General features: G+C 39.4%; 1 protein-coding gene across 3 annotated transcripts in view; it reads left to right on the forward strand.

Annotated features, from left to right (window-relative positions):
• FGF10 (fibroblast growth factor 10) overlaps nt 1–24799 on the forward strand; it is a 121019-nt gene that overhangs the window by 90446 nt on the left and 5774 nt on the right. The gene's annotated exons all lie outside the window — the stretch shown is intronic.

Here is a 24799-nt window from a genome sequence, read left to right on the forward strand (position 1 = left end):
AGTGTTCTTGGGAAATCTAAACTATGCTCTTATATTATCAGACTTTGGGCCTTCACCTCCTTTCACTAATGTGTCTTGCAAAAACCTTATTGTCCTCAGTGATGAGCCCATTGTATTTCCAGAATGGCTTCAAATGGCCCAGACATCAGTTCCATGCACACTTAGCTGGGAATAAATTGCATCATCTCATTGGATCATACTTCTGAATAAATATGCATACATTTGCATTGCTGAAGATGTTGCCTTTGAGGTTTTGTTGGATGGAGTCTGACTACACTGCAGAATTAATGCAGTTTGATTTCACTTATTGCCATGTCTTAACACTATGGATTTGACAGCTGTGAAGTGAAACAAAATTTACTATGTTTAATGTACCGTAGATCCATTGTTCATTATTTCCTCAACTATTTACTTTAGCCAAGGACATTTGTTGTTACAGATGTATTTTGTCATACTATATCATGAATTCATACTGTGTCATTGGTTTAATTTTTTTAATGTTCTTTTCAAATGGGGATGTAGGGGACCATTTCTTGAATAATATGCATTCACAATTTTAAACAGATGCTCTTTTGGGAAATTGGATGTGACTTAGAAGAAGTTATCAGAAAAGGGTTAAATTCCATATTAATACAAAACGCACATTGATGTGATATGAGACACTTCCTAAATTTGGTACACTGTACGCCAGCCCTTATCTGGAATACACGGGACATGGAAAAGGGTCTTTCCACCCTGATGTCTCAGTTTTGATCCCACAGTTGGCTCCAACTTGGGCTTTATTTTGGCAAAAGTTTAAACATAAGTTTTTATTAAAACCCATGTGTTCTAAGGCTTTTATCCAATGTGTAGATGTCCAAGGTTTTAACTGCTTGAACTTGTTTTAAATTGTTAGATATTTTAATATTATTTGACCATAATTTATTTTTACTATTTTCAATTTTAAATTGTTTTAAATTGTTTGAATTAATTTTATTGTCTACCAACCTTAGATCCTTAGATTCAGTGAGATATAGATACTTAAATAAAATAAAAATAAAAATTGCTGAAGAAAGTTCCTCAAACTTCCAACCTGACACAGATTTTTAATCAAGAACAAATGTGTGTTAGTACCTCTAAATCCTAGAATATGGTTTGTGTTATCACTGGAGATTTTTAAAATATAATTTTAATACATTATTATTGTATATACATTGTTATAATATGTGCATTATTGTATAGTAGTAGCAGTAGTAGTAATATGATGAAAGTACTGGAACTATAACTTAAATTTATTGGTATGCAATTGGGGTTTGTTTTTGTTTTCATGTATCGTGTTTGACACAGCTTGATATGGTATAACATTACAAAATATGTTGAAAGAAGTGAAAGAAGTCAAAATAAATTTGGAACAAAAAGTATCCTAAATGTCAAAGCAAAGGATCCTCCAAAAATTACAGCTGAAGTCATCTGGCTCTGCACAGATTTTCTGGAACAATAACAGCTTTCTATACAAAATATATTTTTCACTGGAGTGATACAAGATGGAGCCTTGTGGCACCATTTGCATAACATACCCTCTCATTGTCCTACAGTCCTGATTAACCATCTGTTGTGCCACTTTTTCAGATGCTTCTAAAATATATCCATTTCTCTCTGCTCCTTGCACTTTGCCATGTTGTCTTCAGATTAATTCATTTGTGGCAAATAGTTCAAAGTAGAACATGGTTTCACTCAATTAACTCAGTAGGAGGGAGAGGAGAGGGCAAAATCTTACCCTTCCCAGTAATTTCAGGCAAAAGCAAAGTGAAGAAAACTCCCCTAGCTTGTGTGTTCTTCCTCATTAATAATTTTTGCTACCTTGACCACACTCTGATATTCTTGGCCACATGTGTCCCAGTTTTCATCTGTGAAAAGTTGGAGGGTATGGTATAAAATAATATCAGATGGTTCAACTAATTTCTATAACAAAGTCCTAGAATATAATTTATGTGGATATATTTATTTAGGAAATCCAGAATGGAAGAATCGTATTAGATGTGGTGGCCATGTTTTTAATAGGTTGAATAAATGTCAGACTTAGGGACAGAAAGAGAAATTGTATATGTATTTTCATTTGAGGCTATAAAACCATATACGTACACTTGTTAGATGTAAGATGTGTTATCTTCAGTATTTGGATTTATTGCTACTAAACATACAGAATTGTGATAAATTGTTGAGCTCCATAAGTATTATGTATGAAAAGAAATTTCACCTTTATAACAGAGGAAATAGAATTAGTATGCATAGCCAAGACAGATGGCACAACATTGTGCAATTAGGTCATATTGCCAACTATATAAAACATAATTACTGTCTATTATCTGGGGCTATCAGAAGGCAAGATGATAAAGTAATATGCAAGTAGACTGGTGTATAATGAGAGCAGAAGAAGCATAACATTACTATGTTCTCCAGACCTGCCTTCCAGATTTTCTAGCAAGACTTCAGGCTTTGTGGTCCTGCTCTCAACTTTCTGAATATTTTTTAATGAGGTGTTGAAAGAATGTTTAGGGAAATAGTGCTTATTGTTATTATATCAGAGAGAATGTTAAAAGCATTTGCTCCAGGGAGACAGGCCATGTGATCCCAGCAAGCAGTCAAGTATCACGTATAAAAGATGAAAACACTGTGAAAGTATATGTCAGGTGCATGCAGTAGAATGGGCAATTGTTTACATATGTGTATACAAGGTCTGGCCTTGAGTTGAGCTTAACACAGTTGCATAAGAAGGCTGAAAAAGCACCTTACTATTTGACCAATGCAAGGTACCATTGGGATATCAGGAGTGAAAGCCAGAAAAAAAAATGTAGGCAAGGCCTGAACTTCATTATTATACAGGGGCATTACTGGAAGTATGTGAGGGACATGGGCCATACCTGTTGACAACTTAAGGAGTGTTGACACCACTGCTCCCCAAACATCTGCCTTTGGGCTGTGTGGTGTTTGCCTGCATCCCTTTAAATCACTAGAGACAGGGTGAGTGGGGTGAGGCCTAGTGGGAGGAGAAAAGAGATCCCTCAGGGTTTTTTTTAAATGAAATTTTAAATGTTAAAATTAAAAATTATTTTTTAAAAAACTTTAAAAACACCACATTTTACCAAATCTTCACTTTAACCTCATGAAACTATGTGCATGTAAATACATTTAGGCTGTATTATAATATAAAAGTATAATTTTTAATTTGCTAGTTGTTTTTGTCATAACTGTTGCCATTACATTCAGTGATATACAGGAAATTACCAAAATGTTTTTGGTAACATTTTTACCAAAACAAAAACAAAAACACATTACTAATGATTTTATATGTATGTGGTATGGGACAAGGTCAATGGGGAGGTGACACCATGAGTTACCTAACGTAGTGAGTTAGTAAGTACTTTAAATTGATAAATACATAAAACATAGTAGATCTCTAGTGAAGCAGCATACAATGGCAGTCGCGTCACAAGGGTTGGCATCCCTTGTGACGCAATTGCCATTGTATGCTGCTTCACTAGAGATCCATTATATTTTATGTATTTATTCATTTAAAGTACTTATACCCTACCTTTCAGCCAAAATGTTTAGTTAATTAGTTAACACAATTAATAGACAAGCTTACAATTGAAATAAGACAGGACACACAAGGAAAGGGGGATATCAGTAGAGGAGAGGATCATCACATGCAGGCTTTTTCTTCTCTCTCAGGGTCAGAGCAAAGGCAATTGAAATATGGAGGGAGGTCTCTCGCCAGCTGGTGGGTCCAGGCATGATGGAGCTGTGCTTGGCTGTCCTTCTTCTCCCTCAGAGGCCATAGCTACCATCAAGGCAGTTCTATTCCAAAAGGAGGAGCTCTTACAAGCCATGGGAAACCAGCATCATGTTGCTGACCTGGCTGAACTCCTTTCCTCTCCCTTCCAAACAGATGGTTATTAATACAGCATCCAATACTGCCCTGTATTATTCTGGAATTAGAGACAAGTCCCTAACTAAAATAAAGAACACTATATTTTACTTTACATTTCTTTCTTTCCCCTTTAAAAAAAGATTTGATATTCTCTTCAATTTAAGAGGGCCTCATTTATAATCAGCCAAACACTGTGCATTGGGGGGGGGGGGGGAGTCGTGACAAATATATGTAGAGTATTTTATCCAGTCATTAAAAAACTTTTGCATGTCTAATGTAGAGCCTGAGGCATTCTGGAAGTTGTTCAACTGCAGTTTCTACCATCCTTGATGGTAGCAGAGCCTGATAGGAGCTGGAATTGCAACAGCATCTGGAGACCCACAGGTTTCCCACAGCTGTCTTAGATTATTAATATAATTGAAGCAAGTGAATTTGGGTAAAGCTAGAAGAGAGAGGGTGGCCACTGACCTGTCACCCAAAGGAGAATAAATATATAATTCCCAAAAGAGGACACTGTTTTGCATAAATTTTGTAGAAAATGAAGAAATACATGTAAACATAGTGGGAAAGTGTGGGACCAGATCAAGGCTACTGGCACTGGGCCTGTGATTCAACTACGATTCCATTTTAAGTGCCATGGCTGCATAGTATGGAATCCTAGAATGTGTAGTTTGATGAGACATTAAAACTTTAAATCTGATAAGTCTCTTTAAACTGTGAATCCCAGGATTCCATAAGATGGAACCCTGGCACTTAAAGTGAAGACATGGTGCTATAATATAGTTTGAAAGGACTCCAGATCTTCTGTAAAACAATTGTCCAAGACCAAACCACCAAAAAGTATTTTGCATTACAACAAGGGTTAGCTCACCAGAATATACTGTTGCTGGGAAAAATCCAAACAGGGAAGCCTGGGCTAGGCTTCATCATACTTAGAGATCAAAAAGCCTTAGCACTCCAGTCTTGTGAGCCACTATGTGACCAATCAGTAATGATTAACTGTGGTTTCATAACAGCACTTCCATGTTCAGATTCAGTACATCTCTGAGTTCTGGATGCAGATGATAAATATGCTGGAGGGAGCTATTGACTTCATGCTTTGTTTGTGAAGTTTGTTGTTGGCCACTGCTTGAAAAAAATAATCTTGGACTAGAAGAGTTTTGGCATTATTCAGCAGGGCGTTTTGCATATTCTTTTTATTATCCATTATCCATTGCCATTATCTGTTCTTTTACTATCCAGGATAGGATGTTGCCATGGCAGTTAAAGTGGAATCATGGTGCCATGAATGTGTAGTTTCAAATGGCCCTTGTTGACCTGTGTGCCTGCTACTCAGTATTTCTTTCAGTTCCTGGGTAGAAACCACTTCAAGGCCTTAGCTTTGTCTCTCATAAAGTAGGAAACATGGCCACAAAAGAAGCACATCAGCAGACAGACTTTAATAATACAGTTGGCCCTCCATATCCATGGATTCTTTATTCATGGATTCAACCATCTACAGATTTAAAAATTATATATATATATATATATATATATATATATATTCCCAAAATCAAACCTTGATTTTACTGTTTTATTGCCTCCCTGAACATTTGTAGACCGCACCTTCCCTTTTTACTTTTAAATCTCAGTTTAAAACTTTCTTGTTTGCCAAAGCTGTTGGGATTTTAATCTAATACTGTTTTATAATTTTGGATATTTTGATTTGATGTATTTGTCAGTTTGCTTTCTATGATAATGTTGTTTTTATAATTTATGTATTTTATCTGGATAATTTGTTGTACAGTTGTATTGTTTAGTTCTATATTTGTACTATATTTGTTACATTTATTTTTGGTTGTTTTAAATGTAAGGAACCATCTACACTGATGGCACTATATAATAATAGCAACAACAAGAACATATATTTGTTATTATTTGGGGTAGTTTTGACAATAGCATTAAATCCTAGAACTGAACCTCAACTTAACTGGACCTGGAGAGGCCTTTGCTTTATATTCATTAGCCCATTATAAAGAAATGGAAAGGCAATGACAGTATATATTCAGCTCTCTTGAAGCCATTATTTTCCAGGCTACAGTAACTAAAGGATGAGAGTGATACAGTTCCCTGTCTATGCATCCAGAGTTCCTAATGTTTCTTCAGTGTGTGTTGTGTGCATTGTGTGCCTTCAAGTCATTTCTGACTTAATAGCAATCCAAAGGTGAACCTATCATGTGGTTTTCTTGACAAAGTTTATTCAGAGGAGGTTTGCATGGAATGACAAAACAAAAGGTTAATAATACAAGTTCAAATCACCTTGAAGGCCTCAATTTTTAGTGTTGTCTTGAGTTCCTGGAATATTTAACTGGTAGGTGACCATCTGGTGAGATAACATAGTTTTGACTAAGTTTGTAGCGATCTGAGAAAGCTGATAACAAGCCCTCCCTGGAGCATTTCTACTACAGCAAACTGTGCCATTTCAAATCCATGCCTGTCTTTTGACTTCTTAACAGAACAGCTGCTTTATCAGTGGTGCTTGTTACCCGGTTCCTCTGAAGAGGAGGAAGGAAAGGAGGTTTCTGGTCAAAATCTTAACTGGATTACCGTTCAGTTGGGATAGCCCATCAAACAAATGTTTCATAGGGAGGGCTTCAGGTATTTATGGCTCATGCTACAAATAAAATATACATTAGAGTTAAGCATGTTTATGTTCCCTTTGAGACAGAGAGAAAGAAAACTATTAATAGCTGGAACTATGATGTATGGAGAGAGAGAGAGAGAGAGAGAGAGAGAGAGCGGTATGTAGGAAAGCAGGGACAATATATTCATTTCTCAAGTGTCATATAATTGATGTATGTTCATACTGCAAATATAAATCCATTTAAAATCTGTTTAACCTGTTTTAACAATGGAACTAGATATCAAGGATGCTCTGTAGCACGAATGCAGCCTGTGGTACTCATATCTGCATATGAGTTCTATATCTCACTATATACCCTCCAACATTTCACAGATGAAAACCGTGACATACATGATCATGCAACATCAGAGTGTGTTCGAGCTGTCAGAAACTGAGTTACTTGAGTGCAAACTCACCAATTTTACTTATTCAATAAATGAGGACAAAGGGGGAAAGTGACGAAGAAAGATAAACCAGGATATTTTAAAAGCAACTGAAAAAGTGAGATGACAGAGGATTAACTGGTATTCTCCTTGCCAAATCAGGACATTTGTAGGGTTTGCCACTGAGTTAATACAATGTGACCTGCAGGTGCTTGATGCTCTGGTATTGTGCAACCATCTGATTCTGGACTCAGACACTTTGGAAGAATTCCAAGCCAAGCTATGATTGGACTTCATGTGTGCAGTACTGTACACTAGATGGCACATTCTCATAATTTCAAATAGACTTCTGACATATTAGTCAAATAACTACAAAAGGACTGGCCACAGACAGTCATTCTATCAAAGAGTTTGAGATATTATATTTAGCATCTTTGCTAAATTATAATGCCCAAGTATCTTGTGGAGCTCTAAGGGTACAAACTAGTTTGAAACAATGCAGATATTTCCTTGTGTTCATTCATGGCCTATCCTTTGCATGGAAAAGCTATATGCTGCCTGTTGCACATGAACATATTTTATTAGTCTTAGCACAGTGGCAGATCTCACTTCTTCTTAATGAAGGAAGCAGAAAGAAAAGTTGTACAGCATGCAAAATTACTTTAAAAGTAATACAGTTCTGATTTGTCAATCTGTTTCAGCTTTAACAATGTGCACACTTCTTCATATAAGTAATTCATGCTGGGATGCCTAATGCTACTTGACTAAGTCACTTAGAAAATATTCACAAATTTATTCAAAATAGCCCACCCATGAGAGTGACACTAATGCATTTGCTTCAACACTGTTAAGAAAACAATGCATCTAATGTTAAGTCCAAATACTCTTATGTTTTATTAGTCTCTCACTATTAATATGAACAGAACAGAAATTTTAGTTATTTTTCATATATGTTTTGGTAGATCTTGCTTTCTTCCCAAAGGTTTATAATACATTTAAAAACCAGAAAAAGAGGAATCTGCACTAAAGAAAAAAAAGATATCAACATTAAAAAGGAGCCAGTGTGGTGTAGTGGTTTCAGTGTTGGACTAGCACTCTGGGAGACCAGAATTCGAATCCTCAATTGGCTGTGGAAACCCACTGGGTGACCTTGGGCAAGTTACACTCTGTCATCCTCAGAGGAAGGCAATATCAAACCCCTTCTGAACAATCTTGTCAAAACAAAACAAAACTCATTATATGATCCACTTTAGGATGGTAACTCTGAAATGACCTGAAAGGACACAAACGAAAATAGCAACCTCTATTTCCAGTTGTTACTTCAAAATACAAACTCTTATAATAATATCCATTGCATTAAAGTGACTTGTGTTACCAACTTTTTGATTTTGAAAGAGCAGAGGTACACTGTTTGTAAGATGTGCTGGCCTGATGCTAGTAGATGATAAGGAACCAGCTTGTAGGTCTTTTTCATTAAATCCAACCGAGAAACTAGTAAAAAGTGTACTGATCCCCTCCTTTGTGCGGGGCATTTGGGGATAATGGTAGCCATTCAAGTCTCTCTCTTACTACAACTGCTTTTTACTGTTTCATTGAACAAAGTACACTTTCTTTGATGCACCCAGATAAATTGTGGTTCCCAAAATTCTAGTGCCATCCATCAACAAATTATTCCTAGACCATGAAAGTAGTCTGTAACATGTGTTTCTTCTTCTAATTTGGTCTATATGAGAGCCAATGTAGTGTACTACTTAGAGCAGTTGACTGGGACTTCTGAAATTTGCCCTCTAGTCTCCACTGAGCCATGCATATATAGTGACTGGCCTAGCCTTTCTTTCTCAGTTTGACCTATCCCACATGGTTGTTCTATGAAGTAAGTGGGGAAGAGGGGACCAATGTAGACTGAGCAGGGACGTAGCCAAGGGGGGGGGGGTTCTTGGGGTCCGGACCCCCCCTTCCATTAGAAAAATGAATGGTGTGTGCTGCTGCGCCGCCACACCCAAGCCCCATTATAATGGTGGCACTTAGTCTGGACCCCCCCCCCCCTTCCTAAAATCCTAGCTACGTCCCTGAGGAGCCCTTGTGGTGCTGTGGTTAAATGCCAGTACTGCAGCCACAACGTTGTGAGCTTGGTCCCAGGGCTCCAGTGTTGATTCAGCCTTCCATCCTTTCATATGTCAGTGAAATGAGTAGCCAGCGTGTTGGGGGAAATTGGCTTACAGATTGTAAACCACTTAGAGAATACTTTGTTCACTATAAAGCAGTGTTAAAATGTAATGCTATTGCTGTTGCAATGTAGGCCATCTTGAGCTCACTTCCACAGCTTTGTTTTAACTGTTAGCACCAACCTTTGACTACTTCCATGGCTGCTTGTGATTTCTGTAAATAGATCCTGTTTCTATCATGTTGTTTTTTATGAGTGTGTGAAAAAGTTAGGAAACAATGTTCAAAACCACACAGGCTTCTTGTTAATGAGTCCTCTTTGTGGGGTGAGATGCCCAACCATTCTTTTGTTCCCTTGTCATTTTATATAATGAGTACTTGCTTTAACTATAAAAGGGCAGTTGATTTTAAGGTAAGTATATTTGGCTCCTCTGGTGAATATGCTTCAGACTTGCGGATCTATAAAGCAAGCACATGCAATGTCTACAGGGCATATCTCATGTTGATATTTGGAGTGTTTCTAATTATAATGAGTTGGAAATGATTTGGACATTGAGAACCATGCTTTTACAGTGGATGTGGTCAAGTGGGATTAACCATAATTGTTGCAGTTTACAGAGTTCTGACTGCAAAATATAAAAATAAAAAAAACAATGTGTTATCTGCCTTAAAACAATTAGGAGGACCACAAGTGTACATTCCCAAAAATTCCAGAGAATGCAACTTGAATTGAGCAACTACTGCCGAGAATCACCAAAATTGTTTTATTGGTTTTTTGCCTGTCGTTTATGAGGAAGTCTTCCGTTTTACACAGTTTGAGGAAGCAAATGCTGTTAGCATTAAAACCATGGTTTCCTTTTTACAATCTGAGCCATCCTAAAGACCTCAAAGCTTTAGATACATGTGACTCTTCACAATCACTAAAATCAATCAGAAACACCAACTTAATGTAACTGCACTTAAACAGGTCAAATGGCAACAGCCTGTTAAAAGTTTTCTTTGGTTGCTGCTTCACGGACGTAACAGACAGGAGGATGTTGTGTGCAGTTCACTGAGATCTGAAAGGGCAGGATCATTAGATCCTTTTTAATTTGTCTTGATGAAGAGCATATGTACAAACCATTTTAGAATGCCTGTCCCTTAAATAAATTATTTTTCACACCTACTGTTACAGTTGCTCAAGGATTTTGTTCAATCCACATTTCTGATTCACACTGAGCTTTCCTGTTTACATTTCTCCAAATTTTCACCAAAGAATATATCAATATGCGCCAAAAAAAACCCATAATTATCGTGAAGTATGTCTATTTTGTGGAGAAATAGTTTTAAATTATGTGATTTTGTTGTTGTTTAAAAATAGCAGATAAATTTGCCCCACCGTAGATTTTGGAGGTCGCGGATCTCAGATCAGTGAATTAGGAGGGGTGACTGTATATGAATGCACAATCAATGCACAAAATTGTTGGAAATAATGATCATGGCTGAAATCTATGTGTGCTTATTTAGAAATAGACCCCAGTGTTTCAGGGATGCAAAACACAGTTTTAAACCATGCCCCTCTCATTTGTATATCTCCTCCGTATGTAATGAGTTTAATTACCTTGCTCCTTATCATTTAAATACTTTTTCTTTTTTAGCTTATGTAAAGTTTAAACACTTTTCCATTCACGGCATGAGGGGGAAAATGGGGTTTCTCAGCCGAGCAATGAAAAAGTGCCTCCAGGCTCTACTCAAGAAACTCCATTTTGGATCATATTCTTAAAGAGGACATAAAACTTACCTCGATCATTTTAGATGGGTTAATTATTCATTTATAAATCCTAGTAATCAGACATTGAAAAGGTTCTTTTTGCCTTGGAAGAATATTTGTACAGATGCCATTGTCTGCTTTGATAAAAATTATCTATTGTCCAGGAAAATTCACTGAGGGATCTGAACAGCCATTGCACTCTCTGCTGATTATAGGGCTTCATGTTTGTTAGGGTATCAAGCAACTGCTGAGAAATCTGAGTGCACTGTCAAATCAAGAGTTATTTACTTATTCATTTGCTTCTTTTCTAGATCACCCAGTAGTCAACATTCATCTAAACCTAGCTTTACCAGTAAAGGATCTAAAAAATATTCCAACGGAGAGTTCTTTTTTAAAAAGTGACATTCAGATATGAAAACCATTGTTATTCTTGATAGCAGGCATCACATGACCTCAAAAGCCACTGCATCCACATTCCTTACCACAATCTGATACCCATAATCTTACACTTTATCTGAGTTGATTTAAACAAGCGTAATGGAACACATCCAGATTTCATTCCTGTGGCATACAGTGTAAATGTTTTAACTTCAGTTCTGATTAGCCATTCTGGGTTTTCTAAATAAGGATATATTGGATTAATATGAGAATGCAATCAAATCTAAGTTGAAAGGTTTGTTGCATTATGTACTAAAATACCTTTCATTTTGGCTGAACTGTTGTGTCAAAGTATAATAGTTTGCTTGCTCAGTCTGATCTGCAGCACCTGCCAGATTTATACTTCAACAATCAGCTAGCAAAACAGCACAGCACAGGGACTTATTGCACTGGGAAATGATGCTGTATATTCCGGCATATAAGACGACTGGGCGTATAAGACGACCCCCAAATTTACAACTTAAAATAGAGTGTTTGGGATATACTCACCGTATAAGACCACCCCTCTCTTCCATGATAAGTTAGAAAGGAGCTGAAAGCACACACAACAACAACAGCAGCAGCGACAGAGGAGAAAGAGGGGGGAGGAGAAAAAAGGAGAAGGAGAAAGAAGAAAAGGAGGGGAAGAGGAGGGAGACTCCACTACACTCTGAGGAAGGAGTGTGTTCCACGTTTGAAATAACAGCATACACAACATTATTTCACCCGCCTCGACAACTCCTCCCGCCCTTCCTCTTGGTGCATCTACACTTTAGAATTAATGCAGTTTGACACCACTTTAAGAGCTGCTGCTCCATCCTATTGGAATCCTAGAATCTGTAGTTTTATAAGGTCTTTTGCCTTCTCTGCCCAAAGAATGCGGGGAGGGGCACTGATCCAAACTACAAATCCCAGGGATTCTGTATGGATGGAGCCGTGGCAGTCCAAGTGGCTCCTATTGGAATCAAAGCCCAGGAAGCTTTGTGCCAAATAGAAACGTGTTCGGCTGCAACCGCATAGCAGAAATAATCCAGTTTGACACCCCTTTAACTGTCCTGGCTCAGTGCTATGGAATCCTGGGAATTCTAGTTTTCTGAGATATTTAGCCTTCTCTCTCAGCAAACTTTGGTGTGACAACAAACTACAATTCCCAGGATTTCATAGCACTGGGCCATGGCAGTTAAAACGGTATGAAACTGGATTGTCTCTGGAGTGAAGATGCAGCCGGAGTTGGATCCAAGACACACTTCAGAAATAATCCAGGTTGAGACTGCTTTAACTGCCCTGGCTCAGTGCTAAGGAACCCTGGGAATGGTAGTTTTGTGAGACATTGAGCCTTCTCTATCAGAAAGAGCTCTGGTGCCACAACAAACTATAATTCCCAGGATACCCTAGCACTGAGCCAGGAGAGTTAAAGTGGTCACAAACTGGATTATTTCTGCAGTGTATTTTGAACCTTGGTTATTAAAAATGCTCAAGGACCAATCCATACTGCAGAAATAATCCAGTTTGAGACCGCTTTAACTGCCCTGGCTCAGTGCTAGGGAACCCTGGGAATTGTAGTTCTATCAGAAAGAGCTCTGGTGCCACAATGAACTACAATTCCCATGCATCTGAGGAAGTACGCTTAAGTCTAGGAAAGCTGCCAACTTTTCTTTCAGTGAATCTCAAAGGTGCTACAAGATCTATCTCTCTATCATCATCATCACCATTATTATCATTATTAAATCCAAATGCACCTGCAGAAGTGGACTTAAATTGGCAACACTGATTATGCTGTAGACTCATTCTCTGGGGCTGGGATCTGGAAGTGTGGAGGCAATTCCCTTGAAAAACCAGGGAATCCTGGGAATTGTAGTTTGTGAGGGCGGGGGGGGGCAACCACTGTCCTCTCTCTGATTGGCTGTTAGTGTGACTCCATCCAAACAGGATTGGTTGCTTTGTAGCCTGGCTTTCAGAGGGACTCAGGGGCTAAGAGAGAGAGAGAGAGACCCTTTTCTGAGGGTGGGTTGGCGACCACTCTCCAGCCCTCTCTCTGATTGGCTGAAAACTGTGAGCGTGTGACTCCAAAGGATTGGTTGCTCTCTAGCCAGCCTCACTCTCAGGCTGCTGGAGCCGAAATGGGCAAGTCACCAAATCTGCCCTGAAATAGAGCCAGGCACCAAAATCACACCCAAAGCTCTTTAAAAACCCCATTTTTGTGTGAAAGTCACCACATTGGCAACACTGCCAGTCAGTAGGGAAGATAGAGAGACCTTCTGCCTTCCGAGGACAGGAAGGGAAGGGAGGGGAGGGAGCAAGGAAGGAAGGAAGAGAAGAAAAGGAAGAAAAAGGGAAGGAAGGAAGGAGGGAGAGAAGGAAGGAGGGGAAAAGAAAGGGAGGGAGGGAAGGAAGGAAGGAAGGGGAAAAGCAAAGGAGGGAAGGAACGGAGGAGGACGCTCCTTTGCCTTTCAGAGAAGGCTTCCCTGCCAAGGGCTCTCTTTAGGACCCAGGGGCTTTCCGGCAAACAAGACAACCCCAACTTCAGGGAACATTTTTCTGGGCTAAAAAGTCGTCTTGTAGGCCGGAAAATACGGTACTTTGTTTTTCAAAAGAACTGCTGTTTCTTTTAGAGTGTCGCAATCCTTGCAGGCATAAGATGATAAAAAATGTATAATTCAATTTTAAATCATGAGAGCGCAAACTAATAAAATTCCTTGAAAATGCTAATGCAGTGAGGAATTAATCCAATCTGGCATTGCTATCGAAACCACAACAAAAAGCATGTCTTTATGAAATAATAGCTTATGCTCGTCCCTATTGTAGTCTAACAAGGAGAGAACCAAATCATATCAATCACAAACCAGGAAAATATGCCAGCTGAAGTGACAGTGAGAAAGAAGTGACCTGCCATATTGAAAAGAAGCTCCAATGGTTGAATTACAGGAGAGGCTCTCAGTGCAAATTGTCAGATGGGCCATTTGGTACCTCCTGTTGAACAAAAATAGATTAAGATGGACAGGGATTTCTTTTCCTTTTCAAAGTTCTTATGACATCTGTCATCTTCATGAACCAGAAATCAGGCACCACTCTGTCTGTAAGCATTTAACATTCGATGGACTCTACAACTCATTATTATAAAGTGCTGTAAATTTACACAGCGCTGTACATACAATCTTTTTAATTGGAAGGTTCCCTGCCCTCGGGCTTACAATCTAGAGAGACACGACACAGAAGGAGAGGGGAGTGGTGGTGGGGAAGGGGATGAGGGCCATCAGTTCTTCTCTACCTCCAAGGCCTGGATCGGGGAGATGGACTGGAGGGAGGGCTTGGGTTCTTAATGGATGGTTAACCATCTTCCAGGGAGGCCTGTTGGAGCTAGCCTGCCTCTCTAGTAGGATAATACATATAAAATACATAACAATACAGGAAATGATTCAATAAAACAGGCAACAAAAGAACATCAAAAAGCAAGTGACAATTATGCACTGCCTGGGAACGCTTCTCAGAACAGGATGGTCTTCAACTCCATTTTGAAGCTGGTTAAAGAAGTGATGGCTCTTGTTTGCGGGGGAAGAAGGTTCCAGGAGTGAGGGGCAGCGAGCGAAAAGGGACGAATCCGGGATGGGGCAGAGGAAATCCTGGGCTGGGACAGCAGACCTTGACTACCAGAACAGAGGGCCCTGGTGGGAAAGTGAGGAGAAATAAGGTCTGATAAGTAAGGAGGGGCCAGCCCATGGAGGGCTTTAAACGTCGACAGCAGGAGCTTGTACTGAATGCAGAAAGGGAATGGGAGCTAGTGAAGGGATGCCAACACAGGAGAGATGTGGTCAGAGCGGTGGGCGGATGTGATAATGTGTGCAGCTGAATGCTGGACAGAAATTAAAGGACGGAGGTGAGAAAGAGGAAGCCCAGCCAGGAGGACGTTACAGTAATCAAGTCGTGAGATCACTAGGGCATGGACCAGGATCTTGGCAGTAGAAGCGGAGAGATAAGGTCAGATTTTAGCAATATTGTACAAAAAGAATCTATAAGCCTTGGCTGTGGTCTGGATCTGAGGGATACACAACAGAGAAGAATCAAAGATAAAACCAAGACTGCGGGCTTGCTGGACTGGTTGAATACAAATGTTGTCCACAGAGACAGAAAAGGAGTGTTGAAGGGTGGGCTTAGGAGGAAAGACAAGAAGCTCCGTCTTGGACATGTTGAGCTTCAAATGCCGATGGTGCATCCACTGTGAGACAGTTGTGAGACATGATGAAACTTGCTGTTCAAGCCTTGGAGAAAGGTCAGGAGTGGAAAGATACAACTGGGTGTCATCGGTATACAGGAAAAACCAAAAGAGCTAATGAGTTTTCCTAAGGACAGTGTGTAGAGAGAAAACAGAAGAGGACCCAGAACAGAGCCCTGGGGAACTCCAACAGATAAGGGAACAGGAGAAGAAGTCTGACTGCCTGCAACTACTGCAAAAGATCTGCCAGACAAGTAAGATCTAAACCAGTCGAGAACAGAGTCTGAGAACCCAAGGTCAGAGAGTATATCAACTAGAAGACAGTGATCAACAGTGTCGAAGGCTGCAGACAAATCGAGAAGAATGAGAACAGAGTAAAGGCCATTAGCCTTGGCCTGTAAAAGGTCATTCAAGATCTTAGTGAGAGCTGTCTCTGTGGAATGCCTTGGGCGGAAACCAGACTGAAAGGGATCGAGGATGGAGTTAGCTTCAAGAAACTCAAGACAGTGTGAATAAACAACCCATTCCAAAACTTTAGAAAGAAAGGGAAGAAGAGAAATCGGACGATAGCTAGACAAAGAGGAGGGGTCAAGAGAAGTTTTTTTCAGAATTGGGGAAATGAGAGCATGTTTGAAGTCCGAAGGGAAGGAGCCTGTAGAGAGAGAGAGAGAGAGATTGAAGATATGGAGAAGCGAGGGCAGAAAAGAAGGAGCTATAGAGATTAGAAGATGAGTAGGAATTGGGTCAAGAGAACAAGTTGCAGGTTTGGAAGAGTTCAGAAGTGTAGTGAGTTCATCCAGAGCAGCAGGAAGAAACACAAAAAAATTTTTAGGCGAACTCATGATCATTGTAATATTACCATAAATATTATTATAAATGTTTCTGACAAGCAGTAGCTCTGGAGTCCATTTTGCATTAGTTCTTTCCTAAGAATTGGTTTCATTTGTCTTTCACTGGAAATATTAGCTCAGATTGTATTTGTTTAGTTCATCTGCCCTTACTCCAAAGAGTCTAACTTCAGAACTTGCAATTACCTAGTCAGAGTAATGATCTGTTTCAAAAGTAAAAGAACATCCCAAATCCACAAAATATTGATACACTTATTGGCCAACTAAAATGCACAAAATACATTCTTTTGGTTGGCCAATAAAGGTATCACTATTTTGTGGAATTTGGATGCTATTGTACTTTGCTGTATGGCCAATAGGTTTTCTGGATCTATTTCCAATTCATTCTTCTTTCTAACACTGCTGCTATAACTACATTACATTGATATTGTAACTCAACAAGAAAATTGCACTTTTATGGTAGAAAAGGAACATGGTTCAGGTACAGGTACAGGCTGTAGAATGGGTTAAAAATCAGATATAACCAAAAGTATATCTTTTTTTTAATGTTAACTATAATTGTAACAAATTCGGAGGGCACTGGCACTATAAAGGTAACTATTTTCTTTTAGTAATTTCCTTGTGTTACCCAAAAACAAAATCTTCATCATACAACACATAACTGATTTATCAAATTCACGGTCACATGATATGGTGAAAGCTACTAGCTTAGGTGCATCTACACTGTAGAAATAATGCAGTTTGACACAACTATAACTGCCATGGTTCCATCCTACATAATCTTGGGATTTGTAGCTTTTAAGAGCTACCTGAACTCTTTGGTAAAGAAAGCTTTGAAACCCTGATAAACTACAAATCCCAGGATTCCACAGAATAGAGTTACTACACTGCATTATTTCTACAGTGTGGATGCATCCTTAGAAGGTTTTAAAGAAGATTACACGATTTCATGGAAGATGGGTCTTTCCATGGTTTATGGGAAATCTATGTTCAGAGGCAATATACCACTGCATACCAGTTGCAGGGGAAGAAGAGTGGAACAGTGCCACTGGAGAAGGGAACTATTGTAAAGACATGAAACAAGAAACATTCAAAAATTATTAATGTGTTTCTCCAATCTTTCTTAAGGCTAGGGGTGTATCTAGACTGTAGGAATAATGCCGTTTGACACCTTGTTAAGTGCCACAGTTCTGTTTTATGAAATCCTGGGATTTGTAGTTTTACAAGGGCATTAGCCTTCTCTGCCAAACAGTGCTGGTGCCTCCCAAAACTTCAAATCCCAGGATTCTGTAGGATGGCACCATGGCAGTTAAAGTAGTGTTATTGCATTAAAGTAGTGTTACTGCATTATTTCTACAGTGCAGGTGCACCCTGGAAGCTGGAACCTCCAATGAAAGTGAGGACAAGTGAACTCAGGACAAATAAAAGCAAGTATTTCTTCACAAGTGTACAGTCAAACTGTGCAATTCAAGATGCAATTCATCTGAGAGTCAAAAACTAAATGACCACCAACCTGGATGAATTCAAAAGATGATTTAAGGTTACCAGTTGCTCGTAATCAAGATGGTCATTACACTTCTATATAGCAATCTGAAAATTTGGCAGTTTCTCAGCTCCCCACCAGCATTCTCATTCTGTCCTGTTTGTTTATTAGATAGCAAGACTTCTTTTTCGGCAAGGTAATGTGCAAATATTTATGTGTGCATTTTCGACATTTTTGCATCTCAAAGTGTACTTACCCAGATTTTTATTAAGATATACACATTTTTAATCACACATATTTTTTAGAATGCATGCCTGGTTTTCTGAAACTTTTTCCTTACAGTCTATGGATTTCTGAAGCAACATGTATTCCTTTCTATTAGCAGGTTCAGAAGGTACAAAATGGATGTTTCTATATGAATAATAATAATAATAATAATAATAAATATTTATTTATATCCCACCTCTTCTGCTTTGAGGATCGAGGCGGGTAACAGCAAGGTTAATACAGTATACCACAATAAAAACAACAAGACCCCGGCCCAACCCTCCCTCCCAACTATAAAATTAAACAGTAAAAGATGGTTAAAAGTACATAACAATATATCAATTAAAAAAAAAAACCACAAATAAGAAAAATAATAAAAGGAGGGGGATTCAATTGGTTCTGGACATTATCAGTCGGAAAAGGCCTGCCGGAAGAGAAAGGTTTTTGTCGCCTTTTTAAAAGCCTCGAGTGATGATAACTGGCCAATCTCTTCTGGCAGGTCATTAAAGGTTTTTGGAGCGGTGGCAGAGAAGGACCTCCGGGAGGTCACGGCCAGACTGGTCTTTCTAGATTGTAAGAGGTTTTTCCTGGAGGAACAGAGTGTATGGGAAGGATTTATGGGAGGAGGCGTTCCTTCAAGTAGACTGGACCCAGGCCATGTAGGGCTTTATAGGTGATAACCAACACCTTGTACTGTGCCCGGAAGCTAATAGGCAGCCAATGTAGTGATTTTAAAATATGTGTAATATGGTCGAACTTGGATTTTCTGGCGACCAGTCTGGCTGCCATATTTTGTATCTATTGGAGCTTCCGGACGTGGCACAAAGGTTGCCCCATGTAGAGCGAATTGCAGAAATCAAGACGAGAGGTTACTAGAGCATGTACAACCGTTTCTAGGTCCCGCTGCTCCAGGTAGGGGCACAACTGGCGTATCAGCCAAAGCTGATAACAGGCACTCCTGGCTGTCACATCAATCTGAGAAGACAGTTGAAGCGACGAATCCAGGAGCACCCCCAAGCTGCAGACGCAGTCTTTCAGGGGAAGTGCGACCCCATACAGAACTGGTAAACTTATCTCCATACCTGGATTGGGGTTACCTATCACGAGTACCTCCATTTTATTTGGATTCAGTTTAAGTCTATTTTCCCTCATCCAATCCATTTACCGACTTCAGGCAGTCATTCAGGGGGGAGATGCCCTCCTTGGTCACTGAAACAGTCTGAGACATAGAGAAATAAATTTGTTATCAGCGTACTGATAACACCCCACCCCATCTCTCCAGATGATCTCACCCAGCGGCTTCATGTAAATTTTAAACAGCATGGGGACAGAATGGCGCTCTGAGGGATGCCAGATGTCAGCTCTCTCATAGAGGAGCAGCTATGAATTGTTGCTGTTGTGTGCCTTCATGTCATTTCTGACTTATGGTGACCCTAAGACATGGTTCATATCTATATGGATACATAATTATAGGATACATAAATCCAAAAAATGTGATACTCAAACCTAGGGAACATGAATGGAAAGTTAATATTGCTGTCTAGGGATATAAATATCCCAGTGTGGGATAAAATTAACATTTTTGCACTGTTCTTCCCAGTATTGCATACTCTGAAGTGTTTGAAAAAATAATTCTGATTTAAGGTTTTTGTAATGTCAGGAAATCCATTTTTCAGCTGCAAAATAGATAGTGATGAATATTCTTTTCGTCTCTATTAGAGTCATGTCCTACTTGTGGATTTCCAAATAATCATCTAAGAGTCAAAAACTAAATGCTACAGTAGAGAGGCTGTTCTTAATTAACCAAACCTAAACAGTCCTTGTAGTTCACTAACAGTGGATGCTTATAAAGCAATTTAATTAAGAGGTTTTGTTTTTGTTTTTTTGTGGTAAACAAGTCAAAGCAAATATACTCATCCTTCATATTTGCAAATTTGATATTTGCGGATTTGATTATTCATGAATTTGATTAATATGGTCTCTGTAGGAATATCTAGGTCCTCCAGTGCAACTCTATGGTCAAGTTTAACTAAAAGTTGCACTGCAAGACTTAGAGATTCCTAGAGAGAACACTTTACTAGGCATTTGTAGCTCCTCCAGTGCAGTTCTGTCGTCAGTGTCTGTCGGACGTTGAACACAGAGTTGCACAGGAGGACCTAGAGATTCTTAGAGAGGTGCTCTCTCAGGTAAAAACATGGTGTTTGTGTTATTTGTGTTTTTTCCATATTCACGGGGGTCTTGTGCCCCTAACCCTAGCAAATATGGAGGAACAAGTGTATTGTGGGTCTATATATTTTTCATCAGAGCTTGATGAAGAGTATCAGAGCTTCAGATGTATTTTCATCAGAGTTTGATTAAGAATTTAACAACTTAAATCTTTAGTTTGGTCAGTAGTAGGTATCAATTTTCTGTAGATGTTTTGAACTAGGACATCCACAGGCTTCAGATACTACAGGCAATGGTCATGGATTATGAGGACTGTAATCAAAGCAACACGTGGACACCAAGTTGCACATATTTGAGTTAGCGAGTGTTTGCCCCTTTCTGAAAAATTGGCAGTTGTCTTTGTACTCATTTCTTGGGTGTGGGAATGGGAAAATATTTTAAAATATTCAAAAATGGCCCCCCAAAAAAGTTTCTCAAGTGCTGGGAAACCTTGATAAGAACTCTAGATAGGCTTGGCTGACAGACTGTAAACCACTTAGAGAGTGCTGAGTTCACTGATAAGTGGTATAGCAATGTAAATGCTAAATGCTAGATAGGTGAGAATCTTCACAGTTTGAGACTTACATTGTGTGAACAATGGACATTTTTCTGCACAGGAAACAACATTTCCATACAGAAATTAGCATTACACAGAATAATTCAACTGTGACTAGTCTTCAAAATTTGCTAATTTTTGACAATTTTCTTGAAACAGAGGCAGGATACAGACCTCCCCAAAAAGGCAGTCTATCTGCACCTTGTTTTGCTGCACGAGGGAGCTGCAGTGGACAAACCGTGCGGCTCCCTCGGGCAGCAAAAAGAACCCTTAAAAAGTGGGTTCTTGCGGCATGTTTGTGATGCCGCAGTGCGCCAATGGCACACTTACAGCATCACAATGACGCCAAGATGTGCGGACGCTAAGCATCTATCATGTCAAAATGGCAGTGCCCATGTGTACACAGCGCCGCCATTTTGACTCCCCCGTCACGTGCTAGGGTTGAGGCCAGTATGGGCGGTGCGCCCTTGGCCAACCCCTAGCATGTGACGGGGGTGCACTTTAGGCCTGTCTGGAGAGAGCCAGAGATTCTTTGTTCTTACCTGAGCAAAAGCGCACAGATTTACATTCCTAGTTTTAGGTCAGTACTTGTATCAAGTGGAATTGCCTCTTGCTTCACACTTCTTTCATCATAACCATCCTCAACTATTAGTTCCATTAACCAGTTGGTGGATCTGATATTAGGGCAAACTGATATAGCTAATACAGCTTGGTGAGTTGTTAGCACTGTAGGATTAGGCAGAGGTTTGATTCCAGTTTAATTCCTCACCTGTCTCTTCTCTTGCAAGCTGTGTGGCTTGCTGAGTTGCACTATAGTCCAGAGGTTCACTGCACGTGTAGCAAGCTTTGGTGTACACATACACTTCTCATGCATTTCTTTTCACTACAAATCAGATAACTCTGCCTGTACAGCTTCACTGAAAGCTACAGAGCTGATGCCATCTATGCAAGGAACATGTCATGCTCACTGGGAGCGACATGTTCACATCAGAGTGCCAACAGAGTTTTGGCGCAAGAGTGGGTTGTTGTTGCTTTTCTCCCCTTTTCCTGTGTAGAAGAGTGGATTTGGATTGCTGAATGGATGCCAGGCTTGGTACTGAGTTCACAAATCCTGTGGCAGAAAGAAAGCAAAAATGTTTTGGCTGTTCCCATTCATGTGGACCACATTAATTGCCTATGCTTGTCAAAACTGATTCTTTTATTGTTTGAGGATTAAACTTGAATCTCTCACACACAAACACACATACACACATCTGTTGTCTTCACAAAAGCAATATAAAATGTTACTGAAAACAAAAATCGGTTGTAATTTTTAGACTTCATTCAGAAAGGTGCTTTCAGTCCATTCATAGACAATTTTGTATGCACAACTGTTTCTGGTTATTTCTAGTTCTCATCTGTTTTAATCACACAAATATCTTGTCCATGGATTATTAATTTCAATACAGTCCTATGGAGGCCACCAAGAAGCAGTTTTGGGCAACAACCATTTCATAAGGAAGCATTATGTTTATAAGATGGTCATTATATGTATTGGGGTGAGACTCATGCAATCATCCATATGTTCTTGGACAGCAATGAATCAAGGAGTGCTTAGTGATGCAGGAGGGCTACACTAGAGTTATGAGAGAGCCACATGTTTCCCATCTCTGATATACATCAACATGCACTATTGCATATCTGTATATATTGTCAGTAGATGACACCTGGGCCCCCAGAGCTCTCCATTCCTGCCTCTGATACCTGTTGCCTGAAATGTGCACTGCTGTACAAAGTATTTCCAGGTAAACTACTGGAACAAATAGAACTGGAAGCTGCCATCATGAGCCCAACTACATTGTTATTTTTATTGAAGACAGTTGGATTGACCACAGTTCAAACATACAAGATTGCAACCCATATGTATATATACATCCCTTCCATAACAACAAAAAGTATTCATTTCTCATATCTGCCTATAGCTAACATGGTTCAAACAGCTGACAGCCACCAATGTAAGGCTTTGGGGAGCATGGCACTAAGTGGCAGAATTATGGCCAGATTCATATGGATAAATTGACTACATGAACTGGTGGAGGTACCGTCACCCACAGCTTCTGGAATTTAAATAGTTACAGCAGATCCACCACCCCAACCACCTTGGTGCCTTTATCACACTCATTACAGCACCAACTATGTGCATGGAGGTGCCAGTTCATACCTACTGGAGCTTTGCACAGTCCAATGTATGGTGCTTGGCTTCTGCTGTTCTCTCTTGGTCCCACTGAAATTCTTCCCATGATTATTACAGGGGATAAATGCTAAACATCTTATACTACAGAAAGATCAGAGTGTTGTGTTTTCTGTTGTCAGTGACAGGAAGGCATTAATATATCAGTCAAATGCATATACAGAACTGTTCATATTGTAAGGATATAAATTTTCTTCTTGCAGGCAAGATTTTTTTTATTGCCATGTTCTTCCTCACTGCAAGAAAGTAATTGAAAACTGCAGTTTTTGAAGGCTATTCACAATTTAGCACTTGTTTTGTGCATACAAATGTATGTGGCCTTTTTGCACAGAAAGCAAGTTTCATTTGTAGAAAAATAGATCATTTTCCATACAGAAAACAGAAGGTTACTTTGTGCACAAAAATGTTGTTGTCTTTGCAGGAAACTTGTTTCCTGTTTTAAAAAAAAGTCATGTTCATCTGTGCAGATGTCCTGAACTGCAATTATTATCATATGCTTAGGATTCTCAATATCGAGGTTTTCTAGCATTCAGAAAACCTGAGTTTTCTAAAAGCATTTTTCAAATACTATAGTAATAGCAAGTACATTTCCATATCACCTATCAGTGCACTTAAGCACTCCCTAAGCTGGGTAATAATTTTAATGACCTTGGAAGGATGCTAGGCTGAGTCGACCCTGAGCCTCTCACTGGTATTGAACTCAGTTGATTGTGAGTGAGTGGCTGCAGTACAAGCATTTAACCACTGCTCCACCAGGACTCTTATGCGCCCCCAGGACTCTTCAATATCTTTTCCATCCATTGTTGATAGCTTTGAATCACTGGATAGTGGATCATCAAATAACTAATCAGTGTTCAAATACTCAAAAGCAAAAAAGGGTTCAGCATCACAAGTTTTTAAAAACAGCAACAAATGGACGTATTCATACTCTTCCCTTCTCTTAACTCAGCTACCCATGCAGCATGGAATAGTTCACTTTTTCTACAATCTCTTTAATTATAGTCAACATGTATGTTATTGAAAATGCACAAACCCTCTCTCTCTCTCTCTCTCTCTCTCTCTCTATATATATATATATATATATATATATATATAATAGTACCAAGTTGTACCATCTTTGACCTGGGGGATCTGAGCGGATGCACATGCTAGTTCTCTGTTTCTGGCAAGACAGTCATGTAGCTTTCTGGTACCAGCATGCACATAGCATGCAGCTGGGGCCAAAAAGTTACATGAGCAGGCAGCTAGAGGTAAGAGAACTGACATGCGCAGTCACTCACACACCCTTCTGCAACCCAAAGGATGGTGCAAATTGGTACATAGATATTTGGATAGTTTATCTGGCCAATACACTGCAATGGGTGGAGGAGGGAATTGAGCTAATCTGCTTTTTGTACATATATTTGGTAGAGTTGAACATCCCCCCACAAATCCCAATGAAACTGTGCCCATAGTTGCTTCAGTGGGGAAAATCTAAACACATTTTATTGCAAACAGACCAGTGTGGATTTTATGTTATCTGAGATGGCAATACAGTGTGGGACATCAGTCTTAGTTTAACCATACCCCAGAATGTCAAACATGCTTGCCAAAAATGAGTGTATCAACTTTATACGGCTGAGAGATTTAGTTTTTATCTAAATGTCCTAAAAGGAATAAGGAAGAAAGTGCTTACCACTGTTTCTGCCTATTGGGATGAATCTGCCATTCTGTTG

This window comes from Sceloporus occidentalis, unplaced genomic scaffold (assembly GCF_023333645.1).
Source record: "Sceloporus occidentalis isolate IW3139 unplaced genomic scaffold, rSceOcc1.0.p SCAF_1, whole genome shotgun sequence".
In the NCBI taxonomy this organism is placed as follows: domain Eukaryota; kingdom Metazoa; phylum Chordata; class Lepidosauria; order Squamata; family Phrynosomatidae; genus Sceloporus; species Sceloporus occidentalis.